The sequence below is a fragment of the Oncorhynchus kisutch genome, linkage group LG5, assembly GCF_002021735.2.
Source record: "Oncorhynchus kisutch isolate 150728-3 linkage group LG5, Okis_V2, whole genome shotgun sequence".
NCBI lineage: Eukaryota > Metazoa > Chordata > Actinopteri > Salmoniformes > Salmonidae > Oncorhynchus > Oncorhynchus kisutch.
Genome location: NC_034178.2, coordinates 40,123,190 through 40,149,654, shown reverse-complemented (window position 1 = coordinate 40,149,654; position 26,465 = coordinate 40,123,190). Strand labels below are relative to the sequence as shown.

Below are 26,465 nucleotides of genomic sequence, written 5' to 3'. Positions count from 1 at the left end.
CTTTGCTCCTATGGGTACACTGGCAATGGCCGCCAGTCCACCCATTATGCCATTACTGACTTGAATGGGGCCGCACGTTCTATTCATTCTATTTCTAGCATATGCAGTCAGGAGCAGAAGAGAAAATGTGAGTCAATAAAAAAAACTGTTGCTATGAAAAAATTATTTGTGTGACTGCGGTCATTTGGCTGGCTGATTACCGTCATTGAAAATTCCATGACCGTCACAGCCCTAGACTCAGAACAGAGAGAAAACGATACTTTCTCCAGTCATAAAGTGCAGGAAGAAAACAGCCAGTGTAGTCCAACTGATGGGTATGTCTGTGTGTAAGTACGTACGTGGCTGAGATGTAAGCCTGAACACTGTGAGTAGTGTTGTAGTAAGGCAGACAGCACTAGCGCCTCATTAAGGTAATTGTATCTCTGTGCTCCTTGCTCCCTGCTCCATGGGGAGCTGCAAAACAATTTAGATTATCTCCTTGGCATTTCACTTCAGCATGTGCACTGCGTGTGCTGTGTGCATCAGTGGAGACTGCTGAGGGGAGGACAGCTCATAATAATTTCTGGAATGGTGTGTAATGGCGGGAATGAAATGGTATAAAACGCATGAAAACCATGTGTTTAATACCATTCCATTCACTCGATTCCAGCTATTATTATGAGCCGTCCTCCCCTCAGCAGCCTCCACTGGTGTGCATGCCTCTCAGTGTGGGAGGATGTTCTCTCTCTCTCTCTTTGTGCGTGTGTGTTTTTACCTACAGTAACAAACTACATATTACAGTTTAATAAGAAAAATCATAATTTGTGTTTCTTGTGTCTGGGCTTATTCATCCACACTATGGGGCGTTTCAGACTTAGGGAATGTATGGCTTTCCTACCACTTCTCAGTATTTGGTATCATACTTACCTTATTCAGTCACGTAACACTCTACCTTGCGCACTTCTCTGAATAAATGTAATTGAACCAGTAAAAACCCTCCCACTTACTGGCCAACAGATTTTCTCGTGGAGTTTTCATACAATATGATTTTTAATCCTTTTATCTTAAAAGATTTTTAAAAAGCCATCCCATTAAATTCAGTGTACCTTTAGGTTATAATTTCTATAATATCTGTAATATCAAGAGAACAGGTTCAGAATATTAGGGATAAATGAAAGAAAGCGATCTATATACAGTTGAAGTCGGAAGTTTACATACACTTAGGTTGGAGTCATTAAAACTCGTTTTTCAACCACTCCACAAATTTCTTATTAACAAACTATATTTTTGGCAAGTCAGGACATCTACTTTGTGCATGAGACAAGTAATTTTTCCGACAATTGTTTACAGACAGATTATTTCACTCACAATTCCAGTGGGTCAGAAGTTTACATACACTAAGTTTACTCTGCCTTTAAACAGCTTGGAAAATTCCAGAAAATGATGTCTTGGAAGCTTCTGATAGGCTAATAGAAATCATTTGAGTCAATTGGAGGTGTACCTGTGGATGTATTTCAAGGCCTACCTTCAAATGCAGTGCCTATTTGCTTGACATCATGGGAAAATCAAAAGAAATCAGCCAAGACCTCAGAAAAATAATTGTAGACCTCCACAATCGTGTTCATCCTTGGAAGCAATTTCCAAATGCCTGAAGGTACCACGTTCATCTGTACAAACAATAGTACGCAAGTAGAAACACCATGGGACCACGCAGCCGTCATACCGCTCAGGAAGGAGACGCGTTCTGTCTTCTAGAGATGAACGTACTTTGGTGCGAAAAGTGCAAATCAATCCCAGAACAACAGCAAAGGACCTTGTGAAGATGCTGGAGGAAACAGGTACAAACGTACCTATACCCACAGTAAAACCAGTCCTATATCGACATAACCTGAAAGGCAGGGAAGAAGCCACTGCTCCAAAACGGTCATAAAAAAGCCAGACTACGGTTTGCAACTGCATATCGGGACAAAGATCATACTTTTTGGAGAAATGTCCTCTGGTCTGACGAAACAAAAATAGAACTGTTTGGCCATTATGACCATCGTTATGTTTGGAGGAAAAAGGGGGAGGCTTGCAAGCCGAAGAACACCATCCCAACCGTGAAGCACGTAGGTGGCAGCATCATGTTGTGAGGGTGCTTTGCGGCAGGATAGTGTGGATAGAAAAGGATAGAATCCTAAAAAAAAAATGTTTGGAGAGCCTTTATGCACGAAAGAAATTCATGGACCGCATTCATGGTTTCTTCGCACGTAGAGGTAGTGGGATTATTAAGTATTTAAGTCAAGGTCAGAATACGTAGACACACCTTCATTTATTCAATCACCATCCCAAACGAATAGTAGGTGGATAGCATGGTATTCTCATGCTTAAGTTCAAGGTCAGAATACACATAGATATAAAAGTGCATAAAAAAGGAATTACGTTCCATTTACGCACGCTTAACTAAGGTCAGAATTTCCCCCTATGTGCAAGACTTATGTGTCAATCAAATATCAGCTCAAGCTGGGAATTTTAAACCACTGAGTTACACATCGTTACGTGACGACCAATGTCACTCCAGGAAGCAGAATGCTAGGGGAAACAGGAACAAGCTGAGATGTGATTGACATTTGACAGAGCGGAAAGCAGACAGACAGGTCATCATCTGTTCGTCACAAGAGTGACTCATGACCCTTGCAGGCCTATAAGCGTTGCAGAAAGCCCCAGCTAACCTTCCCTCTTCCTCCTGATGTCATGATGCTGAAGGCGAGCTTCACAGGAGCGTCTGGACCTTGGCTGCACACTGCAGTATCCACCTCCTAATTCCACTCCAGTCAATAAGCCACGCTTACACAACTGTGACATTCAGAAAAAAAAACACTTGCGTTACTGAGATCAACTTATTTTCAAAACTTTAAATTTTCTGACTGACTTGACTGTCCAATAATCACTCTTCTGTCCATTAATTAGACCAAAGAAAAGCACAGAGTCAGGGCCCTTAATTTTATGTAAGTCCTTAATGTTGACTTGGAAAAGATGCTTGTAGCAGGGAAGCAACCCAAGAAACCAACCATCAGCTCTATACGTCTCCCTGGCCATTAAGTGGCTAGTGATAGGGTGGTGGTGAGTCCATCTGTGGTCTAGATAATGACAGAGGCGGCAGTTCCAGCCAAGGTCCCCATGCACACTGCCTGAGTAATGGTGGAGGTGGCACTGCCAAGATGCCCACTGGGCTCTGGAGCGGATAATGACTCTTATACTGGGCTCATCCTTCCTTCCTGACCTTTTAGCAGGGTTGGGGAATAAATCATTACATGTCATTAGTTACATGTAATATATTGTCCACCCACTCTGGTCAGAGTGGGTGAAAATGTGCTTTGGTGATGAAATTTCACTTCCTTATGTGATAAAATACATTTTACCAAGACAAGTATGATTATTCACATTGGGGTCTTTCTCGAACATATCATTAACATTATATCCAAAAAGTCTGATTTCGTAAACTAATACATCTGTTGACATTAGGATTGCACATTTTGGTGGAATATTCAGAGGCAGAAACTTTCTGTGGGAATTAACAGGAATATATGGGGAATTAACTGGAATATATGGAAATTATCAGAAATATATGCAAATTAATATTAATACCGTTTAAATGTAGATGTATGTTGCATTAGATGTATTTAACATATCATATGGAGACACAAACATAAACATTTTACCTTATCATAAGTAGACATAATTGCAAATTATTAAATCCTTCCAATAGAAATGAAATGAAAAGATTTATTTGCGAATTGAACTTTAATGAAATGAGTTGACGCTTCACATGGGATGATTTCACTGAACAACAAAAGAAAGGGAATATTGAATGATCCCCAATGATCCATCGCATCTCCCAAAACGTTTTCAACATACATATGTAAAATTATAGTCTAGACACTAAATCTTTGGATGTCTTCCTCTCAGGCTTCCATGTCTTCTCCCTGGACCTCCTCAATGTCCATCTCTTGAACATCAGACTCTGAGGGTGGCTTGTTGAAGGCTCCAAAAGCCAAACATTTTCCTGGGTGGCCACCAATTTCTCAACTCTTGTATTGGTCAACATGTTGCGTGCTTTGGTGTGTGTGTTCCCAAACAAGGACCAGTTGCGTACAGATGTCTTCTCTTACATCTGCAAGCAGAGACTGAACATCAGACAGGATGGCATTGTCTCCCTCAATCCGTGCAATGACTACTGCTATAGGTTTCAGGAGTTTCAGGCTGCTTACCACTCTCTCCCAAAATACATCATCCAGGAGGATCCTCTTGATGGGGCTGTCCATATCAGCAGACTGTGATATGGCCATTTCTTGGAGATACTCCTTCCCGACCCTCAAACATGATGACAACACCACCCCAATGGACGTTGCTGGGCAGCTTCAATGTGGTGCTCTTATTCTTCTCACTTTGCTTGGTGAGGTAGAATCCTGCTATAACGTGATGACCCTTCACATACCTAACCATTTCCTTGGCTCTCGTGTAGAGTGTATCCATTGTTTTCAGTGCCATGATGTCCTTGAGGAGCAGATTCAATGCATTAGCAGCACAGCCAATGAGTGTGATGTGAGGGTAGGACTCCTCCACTTTAGACCAAGCAGCCTTCATGTTCACAGCATTGTCTGTCACCAGTGCAAATACCTTCTGTGGTCCAAGGTCATTGGTGACTGCCATCAGCTCATCTGCAATGTAGAGACCGGTGTGTCTGTTGTCCCTTCTGTCTGTGCTCTTGAAGAATACTAGTTGAGGGGTGGAGATGGTGTAGTTAATTATTCCTTGCCCACTAACAATCAACCACCCACCAGAGATGATTGCAATACAGTCTGCTTTCTCTATGATTTGCTTGACCTTCACTTGAATTGTTGAACTCTGCATCCAGCAAATGAGTAGATAAAGCATTTCTGGTTGGAGGGGTGTATGCTGGGCGAAGAACATTCAGAAATCTCTTCCAATACACATTGCATGTGAGCATCAGAGGTGAACCAGTTGCATACACAGCTCGAGCAAGACATTCATCAGCAATTCTCTGACTACGTTCCTCCATTGAGTCAAAAAAACGTCTGATTCCAGGAGGACCATGAGCTGTTGCTATCAATAAGGTGTCACCTTGAATAGAGATAGAGGGACTTTTGCTTGTTGTGAGCGCTGAGGGAACTTTATGCACTTTGCCAGATGTTTCTGCAGCTTTGTTGCATTCTTCACATTTGATTTGGCACAATATTTTCAAATGTAGACATCTTTTCCTTCTACATTAGCTAAAGTGAAATGTCTCCACACATCAGATAGTGCTCGTGGCATTTTCCTGTAAAGTGTAACGTCTGCTTCCAACTCACACCCTCAAACACGTAGATCCCCTGAACGCAACTCACACTCCAGATCCCAATCATCTGAATTCTAATCACCTGTTCACATATGTATGTTATCACACACTATTTAGTTTAGTTCTTTGCACCCCATCACTCTGTGGTGTTGTTTGTTTTGTGACACACGTCGTTCAGATCGCTGAGTTTTCCTGTGATTTATTCCTCCTGTGTATGATAGTTTTTGCCTGCCTCACTAACGATGCCTTTTTGCCTGTTGTCTGCCTGTACTGTAGCCGTTTAGGTAACAGGATTTGCAGTTATCTACCTATTTCCTGATCTCCCGTACTACGTTACTAGCCTTTTCCCTGCATGTACTATTGCCCTTTCGGACCTCCTGTGTACGACCTTCTGCCTGCCCCTGGACCCAGCTACCTGCCTCCTCCTGTTGTCCTTTGCAATAAACACCTGCTGCGCCCTGCACTTTAAACCAGATCTCTCTCTACTCGTGTTCACTACATAAAGACGAGAAAAATAAAATACAATTAGTTAAACTCCTTTGTAAGATTAATGTTTTAATTTTTTTTTATTTTTTTTATTTATTTTACCTTTATTTAACCAGGTAGGCAAGTTGAGAACAAGTTCTCATTTACAATTGCGACCTGGCCAAGATAAAGCAAAGCAGTTCGACAGATAAAACGACACAGAGTTACACATGGAGTAAAAACAAACATACAGTCAATAATGCAGTATAAACAAGTCTATATACAATGTGAGCAAATGAGGTGAGAAGGGAGGTAAAGGCAAAAAAGGCCATGATGGCAAAGTAAATACAATATAGCAAGTAAAATACTGGAATGGTAGTTTTGCAATGGAAGAATGTGCAAAGTAGAAATAAAAAATAATGGGGTGCAAAGGAGCAAAATAAATAAATTAATTAAAATTAAATACAGTTGGGAAAGAGGTAGTTGTTTGGGCTAAATTATAGGTGGGCTATGTACAGGTGCAGTAATCTGTGAGCTGCTCTGACAGTTGGTGCTTAAAGCTAGTGAGGGAGATAAGTGTTTCCAGTTTCAGAGATTTTTGTAGTTCGTTCCAGTCATTGGCAGCAGAGAACTGGAAGGAGAGGCGGCCAAAGAAAGAATTGGTTTTGGGGGTGACTAGAGAGATATACCTGCTGGAGCGTGTGCTACAGGTGGGAGATGCTATGGTGACCAGCGAGCTGAGATAAGGGGGGACTTTACCTAGCAGGGTCTTGTAGATGACATGGAGCCAGTGGGTTTGGCGACGAGTATGAAGCGAGGGCCAGCCAACGAGAGCGTACAGGTCGCAATGGTGGGTAGTATATGGGGCTTTGGTGATAAAACGGATTGCACTGTGATAGACTGCATCCAATTTGCTGAGTAGGGTATTGGAAATGAAAAAATGAAAAATGTATGGAAACAGGTGAATTAACACTCCTCAGTTAGCAGGCTCAAGCAAGCTAAAACCCACATGGTAGCAAAAACTAACTAGCAGAAATTGTTAACAAGTTAGAAATGTTTTAAACACACTGCTGTAGGCTACTATTTACTAGTCATATAACATATATTCATCCCACCCATTAATGTAATCAAAGCTTACCAGAAAATATGTAGTCCTTGGCTCAGACAATGTAGTAGTGTGAGCTCAATAGCATCTCATTAGTGTGCTAGATCTTGAATCAGCTGTACATGTGATGGAAGAGTGCACTGCACATGTGATATAGAAATGAAGTGGCGGGTCGGGCACCTGCAAGCTGACTTCGATCACCAGCTGGACGGTGTTTCCTTTGACACATTGGTACAGCTGGCTTCCAGGTTAAGTGGGCAGAATTTCAAGAAGCAGTGTGGCTTGGCAGGGTTGTGTTTCAGAGGACGCATGGCTCTTGACCTTCACCTCTCCTGAGTCCGTATGGGAGTTAGAGAGATGGGACAGGACTGTAACTACCAATTGGGGGGGAAAAGGGGGAAAAGTACAAAAAAATGTACAGTAAAAAGATAATGACATCAAAAAGATGTACACCAGGACAACCTGCCACTGAGTGGTACTAGTAATAAAGACAGAGGGATGGGTCAATACAGCAAAGTGGCCCAATTCCCACTTCAGATTGGTGAAAATATTGATCCAGTCATTTCCCAATAAAACAAGACTCCAAAACATAGACTAGTGTATTGAGCCCTTCCTTGCTTTGGTAGAGTGACACTCGTTGAAGCATGAACAGAGGTATAGGGTGCTGGCTTCCTTCTCCCCTAGCGAAAAGCACCATGTTCCTACTGTTTGTCATGTTGTAATTCACCTTCAGTGACCCTGCACGCATACCCCCATTTCAGATTTTCCTCATTTCTATGCATATTTTAACGGGGAGAAAATATGATCACTCAGGGACATGTATGAATAATAAGTGGAAGGTCATTATCATAATATCAAACACATTTGTCATCCCCCATGCAAGCAGGATGCATTAAATATGGATAGTTGTATGCGACCGTCCTTGCCATCTCTTGAGCACACAACCATACTTCTGTAGTGTTGCACCTTTATGAACCATTCTACACACCTATTCAGAACCAAATCTGATTCCAGAGAGAATAGAAAAGGAAAATTTAGAAAATCTCCAAGACACCCTATCAGGAAATATCTACTTTCTAGAAGCTCCGTGTATTCATCTCTGGACATTTGGAGGCTGCAAAGAAAGACTGAAAGAAAAAGGTTTGAAATATTTCTCCATTAAAACTCATCTGCCTCATAGAACACAACTAGAACAAGGAGAGAGAGGGGAAAGAAAGAAAGCAGTGGCCTCGGTAGTGTCATCGTCGCACCCAGACTGAGCCCTGTGTGGAATCCACTCACAGCAGGTTAGATGTGCTCCCCAGTGGCTCCAGGCTTTAGCTATTAAACTGATGAATCATTGCTCTTCATGTTACGCCGATGACCCCACAATTCCTTAAACAATGTATTTGTATTTGTCAAAAGAGCAAAATACAACGGTGTAGACTTTACGGTGAAATGCTTACTTACGAGCCCTTTCCAATGACGCAGAGTACAACAATTATAATACAAAGAAAAACAGTAACACAAGATTAATAAAATACACAATAATTAAGCGATATACAGGGAGTACCAGTACCAAATCAATGTGCAGGGGTATTAGGTATTTGAGGTATATACTCTATATATACAAGTATGTGGACACCCCTTCAAATTAGTGGATTTGGCTATTTCAGCCACACCCATTGCTGACAGGTGTATAAAATTGAGCACACAGCCATGCAATTGAGAGCATCTTGACAGGCTGCCTCACCCCTTGGTATAGCAAATGCAGTTCTCTCAACCGCAAAGTGCTACAGAGGGTGGTGCGGACAGCCCAGTATATCACGGTGGCCGCATTCTCTGCCATCCAGGACCTCTATATCAAGCGGTGCCACGTTGAAAGTCACTGAGCTCTTCAGTATGGGCCATTCTACTGCCATTATTTGTCTATAGAGATTGCAAGACTGTGTGCTGGATTTTATACACCTGTAAGCAACGCTGGAACAACAGGGGCTTTCACGCAAGACTCTGTGTTGTATTTCTCGAAGCGAGCATAAAAGGCATTTAGTGTAGTTTTGGGAGTTCTGCATCACTGGGCCACTCATGGCTGGGTTTCCCTTTGTAAACCGTTATCGTCTGCAAGCCCTTCCACATACGACGAGCGTCGGAGCTGGTGTAATAGGATTCCACTTTCTCCTATATTGTCATTTTGCATGGTTGATTCCTCTTCGGAGGTCGTAGCGTGCTTTCTTGTATGCATCCATGCCAGGTCCTGTTCCTTTTAAGCAGTAGCTCTAGCCTTTAGGCTAGCACAGTAGCTCTAGCCTTTAGGCTAGCACAAATATTTCCTGTTTTTTGCTTTGGATACGTTCGTATAGTCACTGTGGGGACGACGTCATCTATGCACTTATTGATGAAGCCAATGACTGATGTGGTAAACGACTCAATGCTATCAGACGAATCCTGGAACATATCGCAGTCTATACGAACAAAACAGTCTTGTAGCCTCCTGTCTGCTTCGTTGGACCACTGCTGTTGTCAGCGCCTCACTGAGACTGTTCTGGGGTTACTGTCTGTTGGCAAACAAGTTGGTCTGATGTTCCAACAACATTTACAGTAGGCAATTTCATATTCTAGACAAACAGTAAACAGTACACACAGAGAATTGATCTATCTCACACCAACATCAGGGGGACACTTTGACAAAGTGTTTTATAGCGGTGGAGAGGACAAGACAAAAATCGAATAACATTTCTGATAACCTACTCTGTCTCTGCGACGGTGCGTGTGGTTACTGGAAGGATAATGTATTCCATGTTTCTATGAAATGTAATAGTGAGGCAATCAAAAACAAATCTGTGTGCAAAACAAACAGTGTGCTTCCGCACAGTATATCTCAGGCTTGTCTCAGAGAATCTATAAAACAGCTGACAGGCATGCATTACACATGTAAACAAATCAGACACACTGTTAAACTATTCTGAAAAAGGAGGAATGAAGAATTTGGTCTGGAGCTTCTGTCTAGCAATAACCAGAGCCATTGTGTGATAAGGCATATCTTAACAATCGGCTTCCTGGAATACTGAACATAGTTTCTACTCTTCTCGAAGGCAGAGAGCCACAGTAACTATGTCTTACTTTGCCTCTCGCCGTCATAACAGATGCAGCAAATTACTTTCTGGCCATAAGAAAATGTTTCCATTTGAATGCAAAACATGGGCAGTGACCTTGCACTTAGAGCACAGTGAATTAGTTTCTATAATGAAGACAAACTGGAGAGGGTGGGGGAAATCAGAGGAAGGGGGGATAGAAAAAAGGTTGGCAATTAGGGAACCGTTGTCAAATAAGAGTGCAAGGAGGTCAATGGTCAGGTCCATAATAGTAAAAGACTGACAGTTATTCATTGATCAAGCAGCTGAAATGGCTATTAAGATAAAGAAAAATAAAGGAAACCATTATAACATAAGACCCTCTACAACTTCAACCATCTTTAAGTTGATGCCGGAGTAATATACTGTACTGTATACACTGGACCAAATCAGTATTCTAAAAAGCAGTATATAATCTCACAATATGAAACCACTACAGAGCGAGAATAATCTGAGAACCAATTATAGAATCCTTAAATTTGAATCAATTAAACTTGCCTTTCCACATACCATTACAGCGACTATAGGGATTTGTTTTACATACAGAATGAGGGATAAATCAGCTTGCTACTACTGAGTATGTATGTTCTCCCCCCAAAAATTCTGCATTCATGGATGTTTGAATTTTGGGTTATCTATATTTTTATCACATCTCTATTTCAGATAAATGGTGTGGTTTACAGATCTTCTGAATATTGCACAGTATTACATTTTATTACTGACTGGAGGCTGCTGAGGGGAGGACGGCTTATAATAATGGCCAGAACGGAGCAAATGGAATGGCATCAAACAGATGGAAACAATGTGTTTAATGTATTTGATACCACTCCACCTCTTCCGCTCCAGCCATTACCCCAAGCCCTCCTCCCCAATTAAGGTACCACCAACCTCCTGTGGATTCCATTTTAAATTGACTCTTTATTAATGTAAAAAAAATAGATGTAATACACGGTCAATAAATACAGCATCACTGTTAACTGTGTGGGTAACACTAAAATTATAGACAACCGTTTACATGGAGTACATTCAGCATCTGAATCAATTGTATGCTAATATGATGTTGTTGTATGCTGTGTTGAAAGCATGCAAATAGTAACACCTGAGATGTTCCATCATCAGTAATTATTTCAGGTCGGCACCAATGCAAATGCTGAGTGAATTGGGCTCTCCTGTTTTATCGATTTTCATAACAGGATCTTAACACCTGAGGATAACCCCAAACCTAACCTGCATTACATCAAAGTCATTGGTTACACCACACCTGAAGCCACCTTCCTCTTAAAAAGGTCACAATCAAGAGTGTGAGCTGTCAGCCATTTACCTGTGGCCATTGACACTGGTCCCTGCAGCTATAGAGATACACCAGCGCTGTTACTAAGGACAGATGGATGTGTCCATCACGGTGGACAAGCCAAATTGCCATGGAATTAAACCTGTGTTACAGAAGTGGTGTACATTGGCCATAACAGATACATGTCTGTGTCAGTTGACTGAAGGGAAACAATGGATTTCTCACTGAGTAAAAAAAGCCATCAATCCCCCCTCAGCACCAGACACTCTAAAAGGATCCATTGAAAGGTCATAAACTGCAGGTAGAATCCTTAGTTGCTATGTCAATTTTTTTACTTATAATTAATGATACATATCCATTGATTCTTAGAGAATCAGAACTTAGAAATACCATTCAACGGTCATACCCTATCAAAATCCAAAATATACAGTTAAACTTTTAACATACATGAAAACATGGTTAAACCATAATTATAATTTTGATGTCATCGATGGCCAGTCCTTGCATCCGTAGGTCTGTATGAATGAGTGGTTTATTTCTCCAGGCCAATCCCTCAACTTTGTACTAAAACAGAGGGGTGTCGCTTATTGTTTCAACTAAGGATTTTAGTTAAAGGAAAGTCACTAGTTTAGTTCATTTTCAGCTTGTATTCCCATCCTCCTGTTTGCCTACTCTACCTTACAGAACACAGGCGTAGTAAATACTCATGGAGAAAAAGGTGTAGATTCACACACAGAGCATGGTAGGTGTTTATTTAGCCTTCGCAGAAGGTAGGAATCGTACTCACAGGCAGGCAATGGTCATACAAAAGTACAGTAAGCAAAGCAAAACTAGGACTGAAGGCTACAACCGGTTCTCACAAACGAGCTAGGAAAAGGCTAAGTAGAGTCAAAACTAACAATACCTCACACAAAGAAACAGAGCTATGTTCAAGAACACAACAAAACAGAACACAAGGTTGACTAAGAAAATAAATAAATAACCTTACAACAGGGAAGCTCAGTTATATGTCTAGGGGAATGCTTGCCTGTCAATGTGTTTGTAAATTGTGCTACTGTTGGATACACATGTTAGAACAAATATAGTCCATAGCTCCACTGGAAAACTGAAGAGATGAGTGTTGGAGTGTTCAACAGCTGACATTATTTTGTTTTTATTCATCTGAATCTATATAACATACAGATAGACAGTCAATCAGGTAGACAGTCAATATTTGGTAGATTTTTTTATTTAAAAAAATTATCACTCTTGTTATTGTAATATCATGATTGCTTTCAAACATGCTCAATTTGAATGTCTGCATAGAAAACAAAAGGCTAAACTTTTATGATGAATGTAACCTAAGAGAAACAGTCTCTAACAGGGAATCACAAATTGACTGTCTTACTTATGCATGCATTGTAAAATAAACCCATCAGGAAACAACTCAGACAGACAAACAGAGACTCGTTGGAGCATACATCCTGTAATCGAGGGGGCAAACACTGAGTCATGGGGAAAGGATGCTCATGGTGTGCCTACTGGCACTTCAACCATCAAAGACATGTCTTTATATAGCTCTGCCCCTCTATCTTACAAGCAACCCTTTTTGGAAATGTCAAAAGACAAGATAATCAACATATGTTTTATGGTGACAGCTCTTCAGGTACAGTAGGTCTAGAAATGAGTCATTCCGTTCTAAGTCAAAATCATTATTTTTAGCCCTTCACTGATTACAGTTTTCATTTGATCAAAACCCACAAATAAGAGCAAATATTTCAGCAACATCCCACTCATTCACTTGGGTGTAAATTTATTAAAAGTTTATTACAGTAGGTCAATATGTTATTCAATTTGCAGGGTCGCCCATTGAAAGTCATTAAAGAAACTTGAAAACGACTCATTTAGCCATTTTTGCAGATTTTTCATGTAAAACCTAACTGGAATGATAACCATGTCATTCCCAGAAACTTCCAACACCTCAGATATTATTTTCAGGCCAACAATACAATTATTCTGTGTTCACTCAATAGTTGGGCGGAAAAGCTCTGAGAGAAAATACAGCACATTCGTAAATGATTCAGTCTTCTTGACTTTTTCCACATTTTGTTATGTTTAAAAAAAAAATCCTCATCAATTTACATACATTTTTCCCCTCGTCAATTTATACACAATACCCCATAATGACAAAGAAAAAAAAGTTTTTGGGAAATGTTTGCAAATATATTAAAACTAAAAAACAGAAATACCTTATTTGCATAAGTATTCAGACCCTTTGCTATGAGACTCAAAATTGAGCTCAGGTGCATCCTGATTCCATTGATCATCCTTGTGATGTTTCTACAACTTGACTGCCCTTCCAGGAGCCCTGGGTACCCTCCACCAGCTGGGCATTGTCCCGGGCATCCTGATGGCACAGGTCAGTGCCAGTCGCCACAGGGATATTATATGGAGAGTAATGGATAATACAGTGCCTTCGGAAAGTATTCAGACCACTTAACTTTTTCCACATTTTGTTACGTTACAGCCTTATTCTAAAATGTATTAAATAAATACAAATCCTCAGCAATTTGCACACACTACCTATAACGACAAAGCAAAAACCTTATTTACAGTATTCAGACCCTTTGCTATGAGAGTCTATGTATCCTGTTTCCATTGATCATCCTTGAGATGTTTTTACAACATGATTGAAGTCTACCTGTGGCAAATTCAATTGATTGGACATGATTTGGAAAGGTACAAACGTGTCTATATAAGGTCGCACAGATTACAGTGCATGTCAGAGCAAAAACTAAGCGATGAGGTCGAAGGAATTGTCCGTAGAGCTACGAGACAGGATTGTGTCAAGACACAGATCTGGGGAAGGGTATCAAAAACGTTCTGCAGCATTGAAGGTCCCCAAAAACACAGTGGCCTACATCATTCTTAAATGGAAGAAGTTTGGAACCATCAAGAAGCTTCCCAGAGCTTGCTGCCCAGCCAAACTGAGCAATCCGGGGATAAGGGCCTTGGTCAGGGAGGTGACCAAGAATCCAGTGGTCACTCTGACAGAGCTCCAGAGTTCCTCTGTAGAGATGGGAGAACCTTCCAGAAGGACAACCATCTCTGCAGCACTCCACCAATCAGGCCTTTACGGTAGAGTGGCCAGATGGAAGCCACTACTTTGGAATGTCAATGTCAAAGCCATGTCAATGGTTGCTGGTTATTGGTGGGAACTGGAACACTCTGTCATATGTGTCGATCCAGATCATCCCAAACATGGTCAATAGTGAGTATAAAATGTTCTGCTTCCAGGAATTTCGTAAAGATCCTTGCGACATGGGGCTGTGTATTATCATGCTGAAACATGAGGTAATGGCAGCGGATGAATGGCATGACAATGGGCCTCAGTATCTCGTCACGGTATCTCTGTGCATTCAAATTGCCGTTGATAAAATGCAATTGTGTTCATTGTCCGTAGCTTATGTCTGCCCATATCACAACCCCACTGCCGCCATGGGACACTCTGTTCACAACATTGACATCAGTAAACCATTGCACACACGTCGCCATACACATGGTCTGTGGTTGTAAGGCCGATTGGAGGAAGTGCCAAATTCTCTAAAGCGACGTTGGATGCGGCCTATGATAAATAAATGAACATTCAATTCTCTGGCATAAACTCTGGTGGACATTCCTGGAGTCAACATGCCAATTGCACACTCCCTCAAAACTTGAGACATACGTGACATTGTTTTGTGTGGCAAAACTGCACATTTTAGAGTGGTCTTTTATTGTCCCCAGCACAAGGTGCAACTGTGTAATGATCATACTTTTTAATCAGCTTCTTGATATGTCACACCTGTCAGGTGGGTGGATTAGCTTGGCAAAGGAGAAATGCTCACTGACAGGGATGTAAACAAATTTGTGCACAACATTTGAGAGAAATACACTTTTTGTGTGTATGTAAAATTTCTGGGATCTTTTATTTCAACTCATGAAACATGGGACCAACACTTTCCATGTTGCATTTATATTTCTGTTCAGTGTAGTTTGTAACAAACAGCTTGTACTCAGAGGGCCAACTCTGCGTAAAATATCATCACACTAAGTCCCAGTCAAATGAATTTGTCCTTCTCCCAAACTATTAGACTTTCATGGTGGTAGCACATTTAAAACGTTCTCCATTCATTGACTCGGGGAGAAGGCCCTTTCTCACCAAGTCCATTATTTTCAGCCAAATAATTCGGACGAATAAATAAATCTTGTTTATGACTCCATTCACACCAATTGCAAAATAATAATATACATTTTTATCTGGGACACTGACAGGCCACACACGGCCACTGAGAGGCCTGTGGGTTTGTTGTGTGAATGAATTAATGAATTTCTCTCTACTTTTTATTTTACATTTGCAATGAATCAGCGCAGCATTGCATCAATTTAGCCAACACATCACACCAGAGCATCAGATCGCTCTCACCATTATAACTTCCCCGCAAGTTCATTGCAAACACTGTAGCCTATTTTATAGCCATTCAGCAAGCAAGAGGATCGATCTATGCTTCTCTCCTCGAATAGGCCTAGGCCTATTAGTTAAATATGTTTCAAACTATATTGCTATTCATTGCCTATCTAGGCTACTCGTTCAAGAGCTAGACAGAAGGACAAGAGATAGGCCAGTGCAGTTGCAAGCGGAAATGCGTGAATTGTGCAAGAAGGGAACAATGAAGAATAGAGAGATGTGTAATATATTAATGCATCATTCTTATTATTTAGATCTAAGATGGTGTAGCAGTCAGGCAGGCGTCTTTTGACTTTGTCTTGCCGTGTCCCGTGTATATATATTTTTTCTTAACCCCAACTTCAACATACTCTCCTACAACCCGCCTCATCCAATGTGGTATGGATCTGCTATTTTCTTTACTTTATAACCGGAACCCCCAACAGAAGCTAGCCATCTAACTAGCTACTAGCTAGTAGTCAGCTAGCCACTGCAAGACACCTCTGCTGTCTTCAACCAGGATCTCAGCGATCACTGTCTCATTGCCTGTGTCCGTAATGGGTCTGTGGTCAAACGACCACACCTCATCACTGTCAAACGCTCCCTAAAACACTTCATCGAGTAGGCCTTTCTAATCGACCTGGCCCGGGAATCCTGGAAGGATATTGACCTCAGTCCGTCAGTAGAAGATGCCTGGTTATTCTTTAAAAGTGCTTTCCTCACAATCCTAAATAAGCATGCCCCATTCAAAAAATGTAGAACTAAGAACAGATATAGCCCTTGGTTCACCCCAGAATTGACTGCCCTTGACCAGCACAAAAACATCCTGTGGCATTCTGCATTAGCATCGAATAGACCCCACGATTGGCAACTTTTCAGGGAAGTTAGGAACCAATACACACAGGCAGTTAGGAAAGCAAAGGCTAGCTTTTTCAAACAGAAATGTTCATCCTGCAGCACAAACTCTAAAAAGTTCTGGGACACTATAAAGTCCATGGAGAATAAGACCACATCCTCCTAGCTGCCCACTGTACTGAGGCTAGGAAACACTGTCACCACCAATAAATCCATGATAATTGAGAATTTCAATAAGCATTTTTCTACGGCTGTTCATGCTTTCCACTTGGCCACCCCTACCCTGGTCAACAGTACTTCACCTCCCACAGCAAATTGCCCAAGCCTACCACATTTCTCCTTCACCCAAATCCAGATAGCTGATGTTCTGAAATAGCTTCAAAATCTGGACCCCCACAAATCAGCAAGACTAGACAATCTAGACCCTCTCTTTCTAAAATTATCAGCCAAAATTGTTGCAACCCCTATTACTAGCACGTTCAACCTCTCTTTCGTATCGTCTGAGATCCCCGAAGATTGGAGAGCTGCCGCGGTCACCCCCCTCTTCAAAGGGGGAGACAATCTAGACCCAAACTGCGACAGACCTATATCTATCCTACCCTGCCATTCTAAGGTGTTTGAAATCCGAGGTAACAAACAGATCACCGACCATTTCGACTCCCACCGTACCTTCTCCACTATGCAATCTGGTTTCCGAGCTGGTCTTGGGTGCACCTCAGCCATGCTCAAGGTCCTAAATGATATCATAACCTCCATCGATAAGAGACAATACTGTGCAGCTGTATTCATAGACCTGGCCAAGGCTCTCGACTCTGTCAATCACCACATTCTTATCGGCAGACTCAACAGCCTTGGTTTCTCAAATGACTGCCTCGCCTGGTTCACCAACTACTTCTCAGACAGTTCAGTGTGTCAAATCGGAGAGCCTGTTGTCCGGACCTCTGGCAATCTCTATGGGGGTGCCACAGGGTTCAATTCCCGCCCGTCCAATGCCCGCCCGTCCAGCATCACTACTCTGGACGGTTCTGACTTTAGAATATGTGGACATCTACAGATACATATGTGTCTGATTAGATTATAAACTCTCCTTCCAGACTCACAGACTCGCATCTCCAATCCAAAATTAAATCTAGAATCGGCTTCCTATTTCACAACAAATCATCCTTCTCTCATGCTGCCAAACATACCCTCATAAAACTGACTAGACTACCGATCCTTGACTTCGGTGATGTCATTTTCAAAATAGCCTTCAACACTCTACTCAGCAAATTGGATGCAATCTATCACAGTGCCATCCATTTTGTCACCAAAGCCACATATACTACGCACCACTGCAACCTGTATGCTCTCGCTGGCTGACCCTCAATTCATATTCGTCGCCAAACCCACCTCCAGGTCATCTAGTCTTTGCTAGGTAAAGCCCTGCCTTATCTCAGCTCACTGGTCACCATAGCAGCACCCACACGTAGCACGAGCTCCAGCAGGTATATTTACTGCCTTTCCTTCCAGTTCTCTGCTGCCAATGACTGGAATGATTTGCAAAAATCACTGAAGCTGGAGACTCATATCTCCCTACTTGCACATTCATCTTCTGCACATCTATCACTCCAGTCTCTATCACTCCAGTTTTTAATTGCTAAATTGTAATTATTTTGCCACTATGGCCTATTTATTGCCTTACCTCACTTATCTTACCTCATTTGCACACACTGTATATATTTGTTTTTTCTATTGTGTTATTGACTGTGTTTTGTTTATTCCATGTGTAACTCTGTGTTGTTGTTTGTGTCGCACTGCTTTGCTTTATCTTGGCCAGGTCGCAGTTGTAAATGAGAACTTGTTCTCAACTAGCCTACCTGGTTAAATAAAGGTGAAATATATATGTTTTTTTAATTGGTTAAATATGATAGGCCTGCTAAAAGACAGAGACAAAAAAATAGCCCTGAGTTAGCCTGCCCCAGAACAGTTTAGTTCTGAAGGATTTGTTGCCATAGAAATGTACCTGGCTAAAAGGTGAGTCACTTTCGTACGACCTCAGATAGAACTCAGAGCTGACCAAAGTTACTTAGCTAACTCCTCAAATAAGCCTACCTGAGGTTATTTCTTAGGGGTATTTTGTTCTTGAGTGCTTATGTACTGTTTGTGCACTCCTCAAAAAGGAGCGTGTTGTAACTAAAATGAAAAAGTGTGTCATGTTAACCTGTGGACCCAGAAATGTGCCTATTCAATAGCGCACCAGAGATTTCAGGATTGTGGCTAGCGGTAGAAAGCGCTGCTTGACAGCGAGTTTTAGCACCATGGCAGGGGAGAGCGCTACTGCAGGTGGGCCCGCCCCTCACACAAGCAGCATTCATAAAGAGCAAATTCGAGACACCATAGGGGTATACTACGTATTAGGTTTGAGGATTTAGCGAGGTAACTTTGATCCACTCTGAGGTCAACTTGGGATAACTGCTCATATGAAAGTTGCTCATCTTTTAGCCAGGTACATTTCTATGGCAACGAATCCTTCAGAACTAACCTGCTCCAGGGTAGGCTAACTCCATTTATCCTGAATTGTCTGAGTCACGAGTTGAGGACCAATAAAATCAGATAATTTAATTTATTTATTTATTTTGCTCCTTTGCACCCCATTATTTTTATTTCTACTTTGCACATTCTTCCATTGCAAAACTACCATTCCAGTATTTTACTTGCTATATTGTATTTACTTTGCCATCATGGCCTTTTTTGCCTTTACCTCCCTTCTCACCTCATTTGCTCACATTGTATATAGACTTGTTTATACTGTATTATTGACTGTATGTTTGTTTTACTCCATGTGTAACTCTGTGTCGTTGTATCTGTCGAACTGCTTTGCTTTATCTTGGCCAGGTCGCAATTGTAAATGAGAACTTGTTCTCAACTTGCCTACCTGGTTAAATAAAGGTAAAATAAATAAATAAAATTAAAAAGATATCCTCCCTCTCGCAAAGATTGTGTCATCATCCCCTTCATTTAAGGAAGACGACTGATTAAATATTTTATTAATCAAATGTTTTTGGGAGGGGTAAAATATTTTGTCATGTTAAAACACAGGAGTCATTTAGTAATGAAAGCAGTTGCTTTCCAAACTATACAGTTTTTTTTGCGTGATTTTATTTAGAAATTTGAAAAAAGATGACAGCTGCAACCAATCATAGACATATAATCCATAAATGGCAGTTCCCATTCAAGTCAAGACTGGCAGCCATTGCTAGTGTACTAGAGGTCGACCGATTATGATTTTTCAACGCCGATTGCCGATACCGATTTATTGGAGGACCAAAAAAGCCGATACCGATATTTTGTGTTGGAAAAATGACAATTACAACAATACTGAATGAACACTTATTTTAACTTAATATAATACATAAATAAAATCAATTTAGCCTCAAGTAAATAATGAAACATGTTCAATTTAGTTTAGATAATGCAAAAACAAAGTGTTGGAGAAGAAAGTAAGAGTGCAATATGTGCTATGTAAGAAAGCTAAGGTTTCAGTTCCTTGCTCAGAACATGAGAACATATGAAAGCTGGTGGTTCCTTTTAACATGAGTCTTCAATAATCCCAGGTAAGAAGTTTTAGGTTGTAGTTATTATAGGCATTATATGACTATTTCCCTCTATACCATTTGTATTTCATAGTCAACCTTTGACTATTGGATGTTCTTATAGGCACTTTAGTATTGCCAGTGAAACAATATAGCTTCCGTACCTCTAGTTAGCACGCGCTAACTAGCTAGCCATTCACTTCGGTTACACCAGCCTCATCTCGGGAGTTGATAGGCTTGAAGTCATAAACAGCGCAATGCTTGACGCACAACGAAGAGCTGCTGGCAAAACGCACGAAAGTGCTGTTTGAATGAATGTTTACGCGCCTGCTTCTGCCTACCACCGCTCAGTCAGATACTTAGATACTTGTATGCTCAGTCAGATTATATGCAACGCAGGACACGCTAGATAATATCTAGTAATATAATCAACCATGTGTAGTTAACTAGTGATTATGATTGATTGTTTTTTATAAGATAAGTTTAATGCTAGCTAGCAACTTACCTTGGCTTACTGCATTCACGTAACAGGCAGTCTCCTTGTGGAGTGCAACATGAGAGAGGCAGGTCGTTATTGCGTTGGACTAGTTAACTGTAAGGTTGCAAGATTGGATCCACCGAACTGACAAGGTGAAAATCTGTCGTTCTGCTCCTGAACAAGGCAGTTAACCCACTGTTCCTAGGCCGTCATTGAAAATAAGAATATGTTCTTAACTGACTTGCCTAGTTAAATAAAGGTATAATAAAAATTTAAAATAAACTTTTTTTTATTATCAGCAAATCGGCGCCCAAAAATACCGATTTCCGATTGTTATGAAAACTTGAAATCGGCCCCATTCCAATTTATTGGTCGACCTCTATAGTGTACCCATGAGTTTAACAGTCAAATTTCCAGGTTTAGAGGTTACAAAACCCTTCTATAGATTATATGCATATTCAGTCATTGATTATGTCTATGGCCAAAATGAAACAAGCTGTTCCACAGATAGAAGAAGGATCGATAGGAGTGAGGAAAAGGTGCTTTGTAGTATACCACTCTGGGAGAAGAGAAAGAACTGAGGTGTTTGGCATGGGCTGCAGCATCAGGGGGAACGAACGCTACTTCTCATTGTGATTATTGTTCCAAATTCCCTTTCCCTAAATTTAGAATTGCAAAACAACAGGGAATAAAATGATCAATTAGATTAAACTGCAAGTGCACCACAGAGTGTAGATTCTAAGAGTGTTGAGTAGGTCACAATGTTTTATGGTAAATCTTGAGTTCACTCTAATTTTCATTTTACATAGAGGAATGAACAAAGGCATGTTCCAGAATATAGAAAGAGGGGTACATGGGTGCCAGCTCAAGTGTTTTTAAAGACAAACCTGGGAAATTTCAAGGCAATGGAATCTTAGTTTATATCTTTGCTTATTTAGCAGATTTATTTCAGGAAAATGTTGGGCTGGTACCAATGAGGGATGCTCGGATGGCTACAAAAGTATTGGTATATCTGCCAACAGATCATCTGGATGACCTTAACTTACTTAATTGCATAGAAAACTGCTGGAGGGAGGGAGCATTGTAGTTTTCAAGGTACCTCATGACAACGTCTTAATATGGTAACAAGAGCAACGACGACAACATCACCAATGACAACAGCCTGTCCCTGAAATACACGGCCTCATAGGTACATCATCAAGTGGAATTTACATAAACAAACCAAAAACTGAACTAGGCCAACAGACAATCAGCATTGGCCTGCGGCAAAATTGAGCCGTCAGTAGGCTCCCACACTTTCATCAGAAAATAATGGAATTTTTCTGTTTTATTCCTGTGAAGTGTAGAGACCCATTAATTACATCCAGAAGGTCAGTCTAGAAGGAAACAAAAAGCAAATAGCTTTAGGACCCTGGACTACATTACACCCAAGCAGCTGTCAGTTTTTCTTCACAGAGAGGAGGGGACAATGCAAGCCTATCCAGCCATAAGCAACAGGGGAATACTATGTTGATGTTAAGGCTTGGAGACATTGACAGTGTTACATTTTTCTCTCAATATAAAATATCTCAATCCATGAATTTCTGGAGAGTGCTGTCTTTTTTAACCTTAGTTAATAGACCTTCCTTGTTGCAAATGGATATATTTGGAAATCAAATCATGTATTTATCAACTGTAGTTGCCATCATAGTAAGGTAATAGGTATGCATGATCAACTAGAGGCCATGGACAGTACTATTACATGTGCATAATAAGGAGCTGTGTGACACCAGCTATATGGGCTTTATTTTACAGCGGGTCATACTTCTAAATGTTATTATTACAGACTTACAACGTTAACTACCTGGTAACATGCCTACATAACATTATTTCAACTGTTCTGTTTCATTGGGACTCATAGAGCAGAGTCGTGATACACAACTTGATATACCAGGTAGTAAGAAACTGTGTAGGCTGCTACATCATAAATAAAGGAGTTGCCACTCCTTACTACTCTCTCGACAGACTACTAGAGCGCAACAAGGTATTGTGCTATGTACATCAGTGGAGCGTGTTATGGTCAGTGAAATAAACACGTGACTATAAGGGTTGTTTCGGCAGATCGTACGCTAATTTAAGTATAGCCTAACATTGAAGACAAATTAGATGGTTGAACGTTTTATGCGCTTTATGCGCTTTATGAGACTTGATCATCAGATAAATAAAAACTACAACCATATGGACACTATAAAATGCAACATGCCGACTCTTAATAAACAAAAACAATATCTTACCTTTTGGTGGAGCCAGTACGGCTGCATCCACTGGATGAATCGGTTCTTGTATGCTTGGCGCGCGACTAACCGCAATACAGGTGAACTCGTTGAAGGAAGGCTGCTTGCATTACTCAAAAAAAAAACCGACCAGTTCATCGATGTTTCTTCATGTCTCAAGCGTTTGGGTAGCTCTCAATGTTTAATTTGGCCAATTTTCTCTATTCAGAAAGCCTGAGCAGAGCAGTTGTGATGTTCGACAAATCCGCTCTCGCCGTATCAGCGCAGATGTAGTACAGTGTAACCTAACGTAGCAAGTAAAAATAAACAGTTTTTCCTTGAGATCCTATAAAATATGCTGTCACTGTCACGTGCCCATCCCCACAGACCCCTCAATACCCAATGTTCGATACAAGCCAAATGGTAAGGCAGCAAGAAAAAAAGACATCCCTACAATGGAAGAATAAAGACTATCATATTTTATTATAGCCAATTAAAAAACAATTGTCCAATCTCACCAGCACTTCTGTGGAAGGTAAGATGTGTTTGTAGGCTTTAGCCTTTTAAAATCTTGATTGATTAGTCATGTTTATGTTAACATACAGGCTACCTGCTGATAATCATTAATCTCCTTGATAGAATAGAAGCAGTGGGGAGGGACAGACAAAATTGTTATTTTCCCTTTAGAAGAAGGCTGCTAATATTCTATACTCCCCCCCCCCCCCCCCCCCCCCAAAAAAATATATATATATACCTATAGACCTAGAAAAACAGCCCAGTTTGACACACCCATTGGCCCAGGGGGATACTGGCTCTCTTCTGATCTGACTTTCATTCCAAATTCAGTTGGTGAGGAATATGTCTCATCATGTAGACTACTTGGCAGGACATGTGCAGGGTGATCTACAGATGAGAACTTTTATTCAGTCCTCCCATCCTCTGCTCTGTTAAATATATCTATGTTCTTTTACATCCCTCTCCTTTAACACTTGAAAGGCAGAGTGAGTCATTTTCAATGTCATGACCCCTCTGTCCGTGACTTTTCTTAAATAAGTCTCATCCATCTTCCTTTCTCCCACTCTCCCTGTCAATCAAAGATAAGAACAGTAAATGTACTTCCCTGGCTGTGTTACAACGTATGATAATCTTGATTTGAATCTTGGACTTGTTTCATATGATAGTGTCACACTTAAAAGCACAAATGTTCATAAAGTGTATACAGATGTAAGATCTTAAATTGAGCCAGTTTGCTACAGCAGGAAAATAATCCTGCAGCAACAGGAAATGTAAATTATTACGTGAATGTCAATTAATGTACATTTTTATAGGGGCTTATACATTTTTCGTAAGGGGAAATCAAGTCAGAAATTTCAGAGAGGAAATGTCTAACTTCACCTTTTACAACCTCAATATACCCTACAACTTTAAAATGTCTTCCTGCAACAGGGTGATCAAATTGAGATCCTACATCTGTATCATTTTATCCCAACCTCAGTTTAATCAGAGTATTTGATCTCTGCTTTTCATAGAGAGATGTGAAACTCGTCTGCTACCGGTGAACATACAAAACATGCTGATATCAAAGTCCCATTTCCACAGCCACATTAGCTCTCTTGAAACTACTCAAGACCTTTAATATATTTTCAAGTGTCTTGTATATTTATCATCATATGAATGGAAGGCTTTGAGACAGATATTCTGCTATTAGTAGAAGATATTTATGTATCTAAGATGAGGGCCTTTGAGTGACTCACCATTGAGTTCCTTTGTAATCTTTCTTTCAAGAAACAGTGCTTTCGGAAAGTATTCAGACCCCTTGACTTTTTACACATTTTGATAAGTTACAGCTTTATTCTAAAATGTATTAAATAAAAACCATCAGCAATCTACACACAATACCCCATACTGACAAAACGAAGACAGGTTTTAAGAAAAAAAAAACAGAAGTAACATATTTACATAACTATTCAGACCCTTTGCTATGAGACTTGAAATTGAGCTCAGGTGCATCCTGTTTCCATTGATCATCCTTGAGATGTTTCTACAACTTGATTGGAGTCCAACTGTGGTAAATTCAATTGATTGGACATGATTTGGAAAGGCCCACACCTGTCTACATAAGGTCCCACAGTTGACAGTGCATGTTAGAGCAAAAACCAAGCCATTCCTCCAAGCCGAAGGAATTGAATGTCCCCAAGAACACAATGTCCTCCATCATTCTTAAATAGAAGAAGTTTGGAACCACCAAGACTCTTCCTAGAGCTGTCTGCCCAGCCAAGAGTTCCTCTGTGGAGATGGGAGAACCTTCCTAGTGCTGTCTGCCCAGCCAAGAGTTCTTCTGTGGAGATGGGAGAACCTTCCAGAAGGAAAACCATATCTGCAGCACTCCACCAACCAGGCGTTTATGGTAGAGGGGCCAAGCGGAAGCCACTCCTCAGTAAAAGGCACATGATAGCCTGCTTGGAGTTTGCCAAAAGGCAGCTAAAGACTCTCAGACCATGTGAAACAAGATTCTCCGGTCTTGTGAAAAAGATTGAACTCTTTGGCCTGAATGCCAAGCGTCACGTCTGAAGGAAACCTGGCACCATCCCTACGGTGAAGCATGGTGGTGGCAGCATCATACTGGGGGGACGTTTTTCAGCGGCAGGGACTGGGAGACTAGTCAGGATCGAGGGAAAGATGAATGGAGCAAAGTACAGAGAGATCCTTGATGAAAACCTGTTCCAGAGTTCTCAGGACCTCAGACTGGGGTGAATGTTCACCTTCCAACAGGACAACAACCCTAAGCACACAGCCAAGACAACACAGGAGTTGCTTCGGTACAAGCCTCTGAATGTCCTTGAGTGGCCCAGCCAGAGCCCGGACTTGAACCCAATGGAACATCTCTGTAGAGACCCGAAAATAGCTGTTTTTCATTTTTAATAAATGAGCAAAAAAACTGTTTTTGCTTTGTCATTATGGGTTTTTTGTGTAGATTGATGTAATCATTTTTAGAATAAGGCTGTAACGTAACAAAATGTGAAAAAAGTCAAGGGGTCTGAATGCTTTCACAATCGAAGGCACTGTATAAGTGAGGTTAAAGGCCGTTGAAGCTTTTCATTTTTGGTTAAATATAACATTTTTAAACCTATTATTAAATACTTTTTTGTTGTCCCTCTAATGTATGATAAAGTCTGTCCCATTCCAGGACTCAATTTATTAGCTCCCAAACATTTTAAAGGTCATTAAAAAGCGGAAAGGCAAATGCCTTGCTGACTGTCTTAACTGTAATGCATGCACAAACGTGCACTGGAGCCTTTCTACATGTCATGACATCAATTAGTGCAAGGTTTACGGGCAACTTAATGGAAAGCTAATTATTTACAGCAACCTGCTGCTTGCCCTCTGTGTGGTTCCACTTTTGTCACTGAAGAGGCCTGGAGGGGTGCTTACACCTGCACAAGTTGCTCGGAAATGACTGCACAGTTCAATGTACAAAATGCACACTGGCCTTTTTGAAAGCTCTTTCATTCCAGTGCTATGTGTGGAAGTTCATAAAAAGCTTCTTACTTCATT

The 26,465-nt window shown here is 40.8% G+C and overlaps 1 protein-coding gene across 1 annotated transcript in view; it reads right to left on the bottom strand.

The window, feature by feature from the left end:
- The window catches only part of LOC109891029 (rap1 GTPase-activating protein 1-like), a 154,510-nt gene extending 131,248 nt beyond the window's left edge, over positions 1-23,262 (bottom strand). Inside the window, exon 1 of the mRNA XM_020483289.2 lies at positions 22,932-23,262. The gene's annotated coding sequence lies outside the window, so the exon portion shown is untranslated. The remainder of the gene's footprint in view (positions 1-22,931) is intronic.
- Positions 23,263-26,465: the final 3,203 nt, after the last annotated feature.